Below are 13,118 nucleotides of genomic sequence, written 5' to 3' on the forward strand. Positions count from 1 at the left end.
AGATGATTTCCACATCTCTTGAAATGCTGTTGAGTGGCACAAAACATGTAACTGACTAAATCATACCCCTATGGGCATTCCTTTGATAAAGCCTTATTTATTCCCCCGGCCTTAAAATGCAGGCTACTCAACTACAATTTATTTTATTGTTACAGAAAATAAAAATTTAACAAAATGAAACATTAAAATGGCTTCCAAAGAGCATAGGTACTGAAACTAATGGGAAAAAAAAACCTGTTAGGCAGCAGATTCCTGGAAATAATTTCTTTCATAGAGAAAACATGTTTATGAGTCAGAAGAGCTGGACTTTCTCAACCAGCTCTTTGCTTCTCTTTTCCTGAATAAAAGTTAGAAAAAAGCCCCCCTGGTTGAGCGTGTTGCAAAGCACTTAGCATTGCTGGATAGCATGCAGAGGACAGAAAGATCTGTAGATTTAAAAATCTTGGCATAGACTCCAGCAGTGCCTGGCTATGCCCCTACCATGCTGGAAGGGCAGCCTCCAGCATGACCATATGGTCAATGTTTTGGGATTCCTCCAACTTTCTGCTCAGATCAGAAATCCACAGACAACACACTTGGTGGCACAGAGCTCCACTGTGTGTGCATATGCCAATGATCCCTAGAGAAAGCATTCTCCATGCAAAAACTCTGCCTTTAAGGGTAAAACTCTCTGTCACCACACATTCCAAGACTGTCCAATAATGCAAAATATTGTAACTTTGGCATGGTTAATCATTAGCAGACAGGCTGAAGCACTCTTCTTAATTTTCTCCTTCAGGGAGAAGATGGGTATTCTGTGTAATTTTGCACAGAGCCCTTTCTCTTGATAATAAGAATAGCACTAACTAGGTTCTGTGCAGAATTTTTCATAAACAGATTTCACATCCCTTCACAAAACCAGTCAATACCATTTGCTCTGTTTTTGGATAACAAAGTTTCCCAGAAGGCTAGTCTTGAAATTTGGAATAGAGTTCAGGTCTCTTGAGTCCTATTCAGTTAGCCAACTTCCTTGGCCGGGGGGCCTAGAGGAATTACATTATTTACTAGAACACAGCTTCAGACTCTAAAAAACATCTATCAGACCAGCTTGTTCAGAAGTCAGACTAGAAGTCTACTGCAGGATGCAATTTCAATAGGTTGTTTGAATAGAACTTTCCTTAAAGGCAACCTGCAACAGAAAAGGCATGAAAATAATTTTAAAACTGTGTATTTTTATGATTGTTTCACATCAAAAATTCAACTTCTGTCTGCCTTGAAAGCCTGTTTAACTTTGTCTGTATCAGAATGGCACAAAAACAGCCCTCAGTAACAGACTATTATTAATTCATATGAGTCATGGAATAGTATGCTGTTTTGAGACTTGGTAAAGGCTGAACTCTCAAGCTCATTTTTGTCACCATTTTAATTAAACTTGGTTTCAACGAACAAAGCAGCAAAAAAAGGTCAAGATAGAAAAGGTGTTGGAACCACTGGGAATAGTTTTCCATAATATTCTTTAACTAGCCTAGACTACTTAAAGAACTAAAAATGGAAACTTGGTATTTTCATGTCAATTGTTTATTAAATTTCCACTTCTCCTCCAAAATTAACCCACCTGTGTAAGACCCACTGTGATTCTGGATACCAAGACAAAGTATATCTCAGTGTCATCAACACTGAGAATGAGATGATCCTCACCCAAGGTTCAATCTTTAGACCTCCATCTAAATCACTAACTTTTGAAAAAAAAAGCTCCCTCTGACATAAACCTTTCCAACTTGGGTATCTTTAGTTTTACAGCTTTCCTACAAACTAAGTGCTCAGTTAGCCAGCCTGTACATGGATAATTTACTGTGAGAACTTGACCTGGGGGAGGTCATGTCCTACATGTGTGTCACAGAGAGTTAAGGTTGGCTGAATGCTTGTTCTTCAAACCAACAATGAACTTACTGCGTATCATCACGTGTGGCCTCATGAACCTGGTTCACAAAGGGTCTCTAAAAGTATGACTGAAATTTATTTGATTACAGTAAAGGAGGATAGTTGTCACCATAAAGTACTTGTGGGACAGACCTGTATCACCTGCTTAATTCCTGGGACAATGACTATATTACCAAAATAGTTTGGATTTTTTTCCCTTCTATTCAGAAAAAAAAAAAAAAAAGCCAAGCAGATCTCTAGAAACATTTCTCAAAGATAATAAATATGCAACATTCCTTTGTGAGGAAAATATAAAAAAAAAAAAAAGAAGAAAGATTTATTATTTTAGATTACTTTATCTGTCCTTGACTCTTTCTTTGGTAGAAAAGTTCTACCCAGGTAAAGACAATCTTCTCTTTTACTTTTTCTTAAGTATCAGTTTATCTTGGAAGTAATATTTTCTTTGTGTGACCTGTATGAAGAGGGAAATTGCTACTGTTACCAGGTTAAAAAAAAAAAATTCAAATAAAATTAAAGGAAAAAAAATAGTGCAAATTGAGTCTTGATGAAAGGCCTGGAGGTGAGATGTAGTTAAAAATACAGTTGATGGGTTTTGTATATAAAACTTAGCACCACTGTGAGGCTATGAGGATGAAATGAATGGTAATAACAACCCCATTTTCCTTTTAAGTTGAAGTTATTTTTCACTACCCAGACACCTCATTGCAAAGAAAGTTTGCTGTAATGAAGTATGTGCATAAATTATACCGCAGATGCTTTTAGCAGGACTGTTGCTAGCCAATACAAGATATTATAGCTTCACTCTGTTTACTCACCCATATTGCAAAAGAGTGTCCATTATGCTCTGCATAAAGTTAGTCAAATAAAAGGGCCATGACAGATAGTCACAGGATAGAATAAAATGTTTGGGAGACAGCACTCACATAATCTGGGCTGTATCATATTACCATTCCTCAAGACAAAGTTACTTCAGCCAATATTTTAAAGACTCCACTTTAAGACAAAATTTTTACTTCCGTGGGAACTAAGTGTTACTGAAGGGTGCTCATTTCAACTGGTGGCTGAACTGAGCAATACCCAAAAGGTAAGCAAAATGGTGAAGAGCAATAAAAAGTAAATGCATCAGCAATTGCACTGTATTAATATTATAATAAATTGATTCATTCAGAATCTAATCTGGACAATCTTGAGACACTGTCCATCAATCACTGGCTAAGGCTGAGGATAAATGACAAATTAAAGATTTTACTATGCCCTAGGCACACTTTTACTCATTTTGCTTTAATACCACTGTAAAGTGAACCATCTGGTTTGCTTTTAATGACTTACAGTCAGAGAAAACTCTCCAGCCCCTATCTTTCTCCTGTTCCTCCCAAATGTCCTGGCCCAAACCATTCAAATACATATGCCTGGACATGGGGAAGGCTTCATTCCTCCTGAAGGAAGAGGTGTTTTAAGAGCCCTCAGGACTACAGCAATAGCTCCTTGTATCAGACATTCTGCTTGTTGTCATATACATACTAACTTTAAAGTAAGAGCTGGTTGTTCTTTGGTTTGGGGTTTTTTTTTCTCAAAATTAGCCACAATCCAGAGTAGCCTTGTTCTCCACAGTATCTCTGGCAGACCCTTCCAGAATATCCAAGGGAAGATGGACTGTCTTCAGCACGACATCAAGAAAAAGGGACATGAAATATCTGCTCAAAGTACTTTTACATGAACATTTTATTTTTTTTATTTTTTTCTGGACTGAATATATTGACAGCATTTATGTTCATCTCCAACAGGTAGCATTGCTTCATTTTAAAGTAATACTCCAGGAAAACTTTACCAGGATTTAAAAAATTAAGTTGGACCCATTCTACACACTCAGGAATTCCTTCAGCAAAGCACGTGGGAAGAATTTAAGGGCATCTTCCAAGTGCTATTGCAACAGGACTATAAACTGCTGTGGTGCAGGGAATAGCATCTCCCCAGGTGGGCGATGGCAAGGCCTGGCAGCCACGGCCTGTCCCACCACCCCAGACAGGAGCAGGGCAGCCACAGGTGACCAGGACAGCCCCAGTGCTGGGTACTGGGCACCTCCTGTGATGCCTGGGCAGGGCTGTGGGGAGCTGGAGACTGGTCCTGCTGCGGTGTTTCTGGGGCAGGGCCATGGGGCTGACTTGGGGTCCTGGGCTCTGGGCAGAGGGACAGGGACAGTCAGGGCTGGGCCCTGAATTTTGGGCCCTTTTCTCAACATGCTAAATTCACCTTGATATGAAACTTTATGAAACGTCAGGACCAAAATGGAATAATTGAAGTGAGACCCCATATGTTTTAATAGGTTAAGACTAACCACTAACTTTCTTGTGTGTTTAAATGGAATACACCAGAGAGAAGCGGCTTCCTAGTACGGATATTTGTAACAAGGTTCTACTGAAAATGTACTTCTACTGCTGTGGTAATTAAATTCCAAGAAATTGAAATTGCAGGCCATGGCTATTCTCCAGAGTTAAATAACACCCCTCCTCTACCTCATTCTGCAACGCTGATTTAAACAGCATAGTTAATCTCATTCATGAAGTGGCTTTAGGTTATGAAAGACAGCTGTAAATTGCAGTTTAGCTCCCACTAATGTCATATTGCTGGTTACGATACCTGGCAATTCAGTGGGTAAAATGGTTTTCTATTCACCCTACAGACCAAGTTCCCTTTCCTTTTGTGAATATAACATGCTTGTCACTGAATTTCAGAGCAGTTACTGAATCTCTGCAAAGATCAAAGTCAACTGACCTTGGGATGTACACACCGAACCATCAACCCACAATTATCCACAAATAAACTGCCTGTTGCATCTTATTATTTGTTTCTATTTTTACGAGGGACTTGATATTCTGGAGTTGGTGTGGTCACATTTTTGTTTCCTAACACATTAATGGAGATCAACTATTAAAATAGTAAGCAAGCAGTTGGTAGGTGGCTAACATAGAGAATCATGTTTTTACTCCTGTGAGTATTCATAGCACATGATTTTGCTCCAAATTTAATATATCCGAACACCAAAATACTGTCTAATAATGAACAAATTCAACTACATGTATTGTGCGAGGTTTCACAGCACAATACCGAAGCATTCAGAAAAAACAAAGCATGCAAAAAGAGACTGCTAATACTGTAATAGTAAGAGTAATAACAACCTTACACTCTTCCTTGGCTCTCCTGGGGCTCTTTACCCCTATAGCATCAACAAAACCCCTTAATTACTATAATAACCAACTCCTTTAGTATCCTCAAATAATCAGCACCAAACCTTTTTGCTCTACTTGGTGACTCTGTGGCTTTGTGCATTAGGTAATATTTATATGTATTTTGCTGAAGTTTAGGTATAGACTTCTTTCCAATGCACAACCCCCCCCCCCCCAACACTACATATGGATTCCATATACCTCCATATACACAAAATATATCATGGGCAAACACATACACAAATAATTTATTTCAAGACATAAAAGATCCTTTCTTCCAAAAGATATTTCAGAAGGTCCATGAAGAGATCCAGCATCACCAGAAATGACAGATTTCCTGTGGATGTGTGAGCCATGGTGGTTTTGGTCTCCTTTAAGCTAAGCTCTGGATCCTTCCCTACACCACATAACCTCCCTATCCAATTTAGCCCTAAGCCAAAGCCTCCTGTCTCCCTCATATCACTCACCTCACTGCATGGTGCTGGCTACTTCCTGTTCTGGCCCTTGTCTTTAAATCCTCTCCTCTAGAAACTGCAAAATGGTACTATTCATGTTCCCTACATGCTTCCTGGAGAAGAACCATCATGGACCATAGTTGGTGGTGGTTTATGTGTGTATCTATGGAACAGCCAGCTGACCAGACAGTCAAGGCAAAAAGTAGGTTTATTTGCCTGATGTAGCAACTGTTCTTCAAACTGTAAATGAGATTAATGATTTTGACACATTTATTCCTCTATAAAATTAACTGAAATAAGTTAATGGCTTTAGAACTATTTAGAGGAGGCCAGTGGACAGAGATAGAGGCTAGACTGCTGAAGCTGATGATCAGATAGCTAGATGCTTAAAAGTAGTTTGGAAGACAATGGGAGAAAGATGCTACAGTGATTCCAAATCTTGGTGCTTACAGAAACTAGAAGAGATGATTCCTTTCCACTCTTATATAAAGCAATTTGAAGATTTTAGTAAGATTTATACTCTGTAGCCTCAAAAATCAACAGACTTTGAAGAAAGATTCACACTGCCACTTTCAAAGAAAGTAAACCAATTAAAAATATTTGACAAGATTAAAAAGAAATGTGAACAGACCCAGTGCTATCTGATCACGGCACCATGGTTCCTGATGTACAGCTGTCAGGAGTAATGCTTTTACACAGGGGCTGTATTTAAACTGTTACCATAGGTACCTAAAGTAGATTATCACTCTTTTGTATCTCCTCACTAACCTGAGATCTGCTATCCTAAACAATCAGCAGTCTTCATTTTTAATTACTTTCTTGACCTTACAGATGTCACAGTTTACAGAATAATTGAATTGGCTAACTACAGTAAGTGATTAGTTTAGTATGGTAAGTACAGTTCCTGTACTATAGTTAATACAGTAAACCTGAATATGGTTCAGTGTGACTGATTCCTGAGTGCTTGAGGTTTTTAATGTAGTTTTATCTTGCTTGGCTCTCACCATGCCTAGCAAAGAAAGAGGTGCAACAGGTACACAGTTCCAGTTTGAAGAAAGTGCTGCTATGGAGATCAGAAAAGATCTTGTTTGCCGAACTAGATGTGCTGTTTTTGTGCCAGCATTATTTTTCTGTTTTAAGAGCTTCCTCCCACATACATATATTCTTCCTCATCCTGCATTTATAGATAACAATTCCATATGCTCTCTTTTTTTTTGCTAGACTCCCAGCCTACATACAGCCTTTGCTTGCAAAATAGGCACTTCTGAGTCCTCAGCTGGAAACCTGGAAACATCAGTATCTTGTTTTCAAGTCAAGTGGATTCCAAAAAGAGCCAGTGAAGAAAAGGCCAGATAAGAAGGGCTGATGCTCCTAGCTGGTTTTCTGTAAATGCTGCATTTCAATTGGCCTTCTGTCTGTAACAACACACATAGATCTTGGAACAATCTGCGTTAGATTGTACAAAGATTTGCTATTTTCATTGCAGTATCAAACTAGTTCTTCCTGACTAAAACACTCAGGATTTTTCTCTTTCTCCTGCTCCTTCTCTTTCCATTTTATGACCATGCATTGTCTATTAGATTTTTTTCTTAATAACTCTTATTTCATGAATATTGCCTTTTTTTCCTGTTTTTATTCCATTTTAAATAGCTCTCTTTTACTACTCTCATAATTTGAGTAAATATTATGAGAAAAATATTATATAATCTCATAATAAAGGATAAGACTGAAATCAAGAATCATAAAATTACTGAATATGTTGAGTTGGAACGGATTTATCAGGATCAAGTAGTCCAACTCCTGATTGAAAATATTAAATTTATAAAAATTAATGAAGAATGAAGAGTTACTGAGATTATAGGAGGTTCCTGCATTTTAGGGTGTTGGTTTCTTTGGAGTTACTGAAATATATACTATGTCTATTTGATTGTGCTTACTTTTTTGATCCATAAGAGTTAGTATAGCAAACCCAAGAATACCTCAAAACCTGGCTCACTCTGCTGTGGAATCCTATTAATATAATAATACATAGCAGGCTGTGATTTTATAGAAAGAACATATCTGCAAGACACCTTGTTTACAAAATGCGTATCAGCCCTGGTTCCATGCAAACAGGCAGATTAGCAGAAAAACTCAGTAAATATTGAAATATTACTAATAAAAAACAGCACAGGATATGGGAATTCCATACTTGAACTATTAAAACATAAGTTAAATGCTTTATTAAGATAACCACCTCAAGTGCATAACATGCAAAGGGTAAAACAACAATATTCTTTATGGGTACCCTTTAACCGAAGTATTGGCTTTAAAAAAAAAAAAAAAGAAAAAAGAAAGCAGCCATGAGATGGAAGAACAAAAAAAAAAGCTAAAATTGCACCCACTACAAACAGTGAAAAAAGCTGTAAGTGTTCAGTAACAGCAGTATCATCTGCAAAACATATTGTCCTGATATTAAGAATTACAGGAGAAATTAAAAAAAATATCACGGCGATGTTGTCTTTCTGTTTCTTGAGAGTATCAAAATGTCAGTGAACTTTCACGTTCATTCTCAAAAGCAGCAGTGCCAGTCTGTTCCCTATAAATGAATGACACTAAGTGAGGCGAAAATTGGTTTTGTGGAGATGAACACATTCAGAAAATGAACAGAATAAAAACCACTAAGCATATTTCAAGATTCAGAAGCAACCAGGTACTCGAAAGGCAAACTAAGTATAAAAGACAGAGGCATTTGATTTCAAAACAAATAGAATACAAAAAAGTCACTACCATAAGAATATAGGCTGTTGGAGTAAAAAAAATAAAAAGAGTAAGAGATATAAAGGGCAAAGGAATAAGAATTCGTCACTGGACCAGAGACAAGATGTAACGTGTTCTTTCACTTTGGAACCTCAGGCTCACACCCTTCAGGCCAGCTGGAAGTCTCTTTCTTTGAGGGCCATATGTGAGCCCACATGGCCTGAGATAGACAGGGACTACAGTCTGGCTGATGTTGGAATCCTTGGTTTAAGGAACAGGCTGCCCAAAGTGTGGTTGGGAACCTGTTGTTCTCTTTTAAATGCATGGAACTAAGAATAAACATCCATACTCTGGTGACTCACACCTTTATTACATACCCTTCAAAATCACAAATGGGTTTTCTAACCTGAAGTGCAAACATGCAGCCACAGCTAATCAGCTTTGCAAAAAATCAGTTGGAATATGTCAATCCGTTCCACATTGCCTGGGGCCTCTCAAGTCTTCTTCCTCTAGGGCTCCCCAGCTGCTTCTGCTCTTCATTGTGATTAAACAGGGATACTGGCACAAGAGCTTTTGTCCTGTGCTGCAGTACATCAAACTAGCAAGGTACCTCATTCTGATGGCCCTTCTCTCTAGGGGCAACTGATTATCAGATCTTAATGAGCATCTGGCAAAGCTACAAACCATGTAAAGGTACCTCCATGTTCTCCTGAGCTGAGTGCTACTTAGCATTTCTGTGGTAATGCAGTTTTATTTGTTCCTCTTCCTCTTATCTCTAAGCCAAATATAGCAGGAATTTACAAAGTTTGCCTTTACAAAGACAAATAGGTCTTTAATTTGTAAGGAACAAGAGATCGTGGTGTCAAGTCTGATCCCTATACATATGGGCCCTTGAGTTTCATGTCCTTTTATCAAACTTCTTGCTATTCTTTGAACTACTGTATAATACTAAGAAAGAAGCAGTCTTCCTTTCAGACTCTAAGGAATTCAAAACAATTCTGACTCTGAGTAATAACTGACCTCTCACTTAAAAAAAAAAAAAAAAAAAAAAATCCATGGGTTGTATATATGAATTTTCCCAGTTTTACTTAGAGCAGTTGGGCTTCAGTATGCCTTTGAAAGATCAAAGAGCTCTCTTCAGCTAAACAGTAGTGTTGGTAACAATAGATCATCATACAGACTTCTGCAATTACCCTCACAAAAGCGTGGAGATCTTGTTCTTCTCTCAAGGAAGGCCAAGGCAGTCTAAAATCCATTTTATGCTTTTGGTCCATCTATTTAATCACCTGGATTTCTTTGTCAAAGCAAGCATTATTTATTTTTGCTAGTGTTTTCCAACTGTGTAGTAGCAAAAGGACCTGATAGACATGAGGATTTGCTTCAGTTTACACATTAGCATTCACTTACTAAAAAGTAGAAATGACTTAGCCAACTCTAGACTTGTCACAACCTAGCTCAAGTACTAGGAGAACTCTCTTGAATAGCTGAGCAGAAGTTTAGAATAGATTTAAAAACTATTTTATCTAGTGTATACAATTCAGTGATCAGGAATGAAAATTCAAGCCTCTGAATGCTTGAAAGAGCTATACGAGGCGTATTAGGAGACAGATATTGCACCACTGCCAATCTATCACCCTAACTGAGCAGTCAGTCATTGGCTTCAACAGTGAGACTTAAAGACTAAATGGGAAACTTAGTCTGAGACATCACTGATGATTTTCTTGGTATACATAAAAAAAATACAAACTAGGTTCACTCAGTGAAGTACCTTTAAGAGTATTTCTTTGAAAAAAACACGAGCTATGTAAGGGAAAGACAGGCTTGTAACCACAAACACACTGTCAGGTTTTAATACTGTGTTTGTCACAGTCCTCCTGCCTAATCTTAGATCACCATTTGATGCTTCTACATTCTCTCTGCAGTAAAATGTTAACAATGTCCAGTTCTGTATGCAATGATTATAACATGATTTGAGAACCTTGGGTGTAATTTGTTCTGTGTTAGTTCATGGAAAGACTGTGCATCATTTAACTGGCATCAAGATTAGCAATACTGTGGCTTTGCCACAGCTTGCTGTATTTAGATTGTGGGGGGATGGCCTATCCTTAATCCAATGGTAGAAAATCTAATTGTTCTCAGGTTTTTGTTATTATGCCCCAGATGAAGGTTACTGTCACCAAAGGTTTGAATGGGCAGGCAGGGGAGTTTCTGCATTCCAAGGTTGGCTATATTAGCTAAAGTAGCATTTTGAGGTATCTTAAAAATTCCCTGGAAAGTAGTATATGTGCTTTCATATGTGAGGTTAAAGAAAATTAAGTGCCTGACTTGTAATGACATTCCACGGGAATACATGGAGTTCACGAAGGGATGCATGCCTAAACCCCATTTTTCAATTAGAACCTACAATTGAATTGCCTACAATTCAAGAGCACCAACTTTCTTTACAGCTTTTTTCCAAGTCAGAGGAAGTGAATTCCAATAGCCTAATATCCTTCCACTGACTATAATGGGACCTCTGTCCTGTACTGCATTAGTCAATTTAAAAAGGGAATAATATAGTAGAAAATGGCAGCAGGTATTCTCCTGAGATTAGGAGAAAATATTTTTTTTTTGAAAAGAGTACATTCAGCAAACATGCACAGCAATAATAATTTTAGTATATTTGCCTTATTCTTTAAATTGTGTGATGTGTAGATTTAGTGAAATCAGTCTGTATTGTATGTCCAGCTTCATTTATCTTTGATTTCTCTGGGAAGTCACCCAGGGACAGTTGATTACTCTTTATCACTGGTCAGAATTATCTATTTAATCACTGACAAGATGTTTTCTTTGGAATCATGAACTTTTAAAAATGCTTCATAATTAAACTGTAAGCAAATACAGCATCTTAATCAAGGTATATGAGCACATACATTTCTAATTCCAAGAAAACCTCTATTCTCCTGTGGGGGTAGGAGGAATCTATCTGAAAGATGAACTACAAAACAAAACAAAACAAAACCTTGGCCTTATATCCAGAAATGTTTTTACTGGGATATAGTTGAATAAAACATCAGGCTTCTTTGGCAAGTAACAGCTTCTGACTACTCCCTGATGGATGCACTTGAAAGCAAATGCTCATCCTTTGCTTACTGACAAAGGTGACCCTTTGATATTCTGAGTGCTTGATGCTGACAATCAAACCCTGAAATGTGTGTATGAATTTTATATGCTATATAAAAGTGTGTGTGTCAGGGAGGAAGAAGGGGGATGAAGAAGGGAGGATAAAGACAAACGCTAAAACAAATGAGAACGCACATTCAGATTTAAATGAAGACTTAACAAAAAGGAAACTAATTCATATCCACAGGTTTAATTGAGTCTTTAATCTGTTTTCATGCCCCTGTCATTTAGTTCTATACATCAGAAGCTGGGAAAAGGAAAAATATTTCCATTCTCTCATGTTCCCCAACTTTGTTTCTAAACAGAAGTTTGTGTTATATAACCAGATAATCAAGGATATGTGAGACAGTAGATGCAATATAAAAGGTCATACATTTATCTCTCAACAGGACCCTCTTGAGGAAGACTCTTCAACTAGAAAAATGTTCATGGGAAACTTCAGCCAAGTCTGGCATTGAGAAGATACTTCTTCCAAATAAGTACTTCTCAAAGTGCAATTAGTGAAGCTGTAAATGGACAGCTCACATGACCTGAATGTTGCAGCAGAATGATGTAGACCCTTACAAAAGCCAGGTCAGGAAGGCAAGGAGGTGGATTAGCAAATAATCAGCACATGTAGGTGGAGCTTTGCTTTGGAACAGGTGACAAATCAGTTGAGATCTTCAGGATAAGAGGACAAACCAACACAAGACATCACATTAGGTATCTGCCACAGACTGTCTGCTCAAAGAGATGAAGCAGATGCAGCCTTCTTTAGGGAGGAAACCCTGTGATCGCAGGTCATAGTACTCTTGGGGGACTTTAATCATTCTTATGTTTGCTGGAAGGGCAATATGTCTGTGTGCAAGCAGCCCAGGTTTCTGCAGAATGTCCTGAGACAACTTCTTCACCCAGGTGATTGATGAGTTGACCAGTGGGTGTATTATGCTGGACCCATTCGTCATGAATAAAGGAGAACTGCTCAGGGATATGGAACAGCACTTTGCCCAGAGGCCCCAAAGGGCCTTGAGTCAGACAGAAAATTCTGGTAGAGTGAAGCACTATCCACAGTAGACAAAAACTAATAAATCAGAAGCCTTTTAAGTAAATTTGAAACAGTTCTGTAAGAAAAAATCAGATGCATCTAAGGACGGTGACAGTAATAAAATATTTCTTTCTATAATGTCTGAAAAGCCACAGTCTTTGGGGAAAGTACTTAAATTCTGAAAATAGGGGAAGTCACACCAATTCAGGTTCAAGATCCAGCATAGCCTATCTAGGAATGTGTATTAATTTTGACTGGAGAACCTGGAATTCTTTTGATGAGAATACTTGTGTCTATGCTCTCCCAATTATATAATATCTATTATTCATGAAAGAAAAGAATTCTCTCTGAAGCACATGTAATTGGTGTGATACTATCAGCCTAAAAATTCTAAAGGAAATTGTTCAGAAAATATTTCCATACATAAAATAACAGATATTTATAAGGTGAATGGCGTAGATCCTGACAGGATCTGCCTGGAAGTAGCATGAGGCTCAAGCTCACATGAGTCTACAATTACCACGAATATACATGCAAGAGTTTTCTTCCACAGGCATTAACTCTTTGCCGGCAACCCCCTGGCAGTTGTTATTC

The 13,118-nt window shown here is 37.9% G+C and overlaps 1 protein-coding gene across 4 annotated transcripts in view; it reads right to left on the reverse strand.

Annotated features, from left to right (window-relative positions):
- The window catches only part of CDH6 (cadherin 6), a 104,276-nt gene that overhangs the window by 30,654 nt on the left and 60,504 nt on the right, over positions 1 to 13,118 (reverse strand). The gene's annotated exons all lie outside the window — the stretch shown is intronic.

Source organism: Corvus hawaiiensis, chromosome 1 (assembly GCF_020740725.1).
Source record: "Corvus hawaiiensis isolate bCorHaw1 chromosome 1, bCorHaw1.pri.cur, whole genome shotgun sequence".
Lineage (NCBI taxonomy): Eukaryota > Metazoa > Chordata > Aves > Passeriformes > Corvidae > Corvus > Corvus hawaiiensis.